The sequence below is a fragment of the Galeopterus variegatus genome, unplaced genomic scaffold (assembly GCF_000696425.1).
Source record: "Galeopterus variegatus unplaced genomic scaffold, G_variegatus-3.0.2 Scaffold1498, whole genome shotgun sequence".
Lineage (NCBI taxonomy): Eukaryota > Metazoa > Chordata > Mammalia > Dermoptera > Cynocephalidae > Galeopterus > Galeopterus variegatus.
Window position 1 is genome coordinate 158847 of NW_007727609.1, and position 706 is coordinate 159552.

General features: G+C 50.7%; 1 protein-coding gene across 1 annotated transcript in view; it reads right to left on the reverse strand.

The window, feature by feature from the left end:
- The window catches only part of PLEKHA6 (pleckstrin homology domain containing, family A member 6), a 60021-nt gene that overhangs the window by 36575 nt on the left and 22740 nt on the right, over positions 1 to 706 (reverse strand).

Below are 706 nucleotides of genomic sequence, written 5' to 3' on the forward strand. Positions count from 1 at the left end.
AGAGATCAGTGTTTAGGGGGGTGTCCTGAGACCATCTCTTGGTAGACAGTGACCCCCATTTTGATGTCTTGCTCCTTTGGGTTCTCAGCTCTTTGAGCTTCTAACCTCACCCACAGTCTCAAAGTCTCTCCTCTGCAGAGACCATGGCTTTTCTCCCAGTTTCGTTCCCACTCTGGCTCCAGTGCGGTCCTATACCTGGGGGCTCAGCACCTGGTCCCAGGCCTGGGCAGATTCTTCTCCCCCAGACTTGGGCTTTCCTCCATGACAGACTCCATATTCAACCCCTTCCTGATTTCTCTCCTTGGGGTTCAGCTGACCGCAACTCAGGACCCAGGGACAGCAGCACCCTGGGGGGTCATTGGGTACAACCTTTGTTTACCAAAGTTAATAATTCACCAATTTGCTCCCAGGAGGCCTGAGGAAATCAGGACTCTGCCTTTCTGGGGAAAGGAAGTGAAGGGAACAACCTCTCCTGCTTCAAAATAATTTTCCCCTCTCTCTTCTCACCGCCCATGCTTGGTTCCTCCAACTGCATCAGCATGAGGCTACCATTACTGTCATCAGCTCTTGCCAGTGCCCTCTGTTCTGTGCCCGCCTGACACAATGCTGCTGTATATATTTTAAAAATAACTTCCTAGAGGCAGCTGCACCAAAGTTATCAGATCTTTGTCCTCCTTTTTTTTTTTTTTTTTTGGGGGGGGGGGGG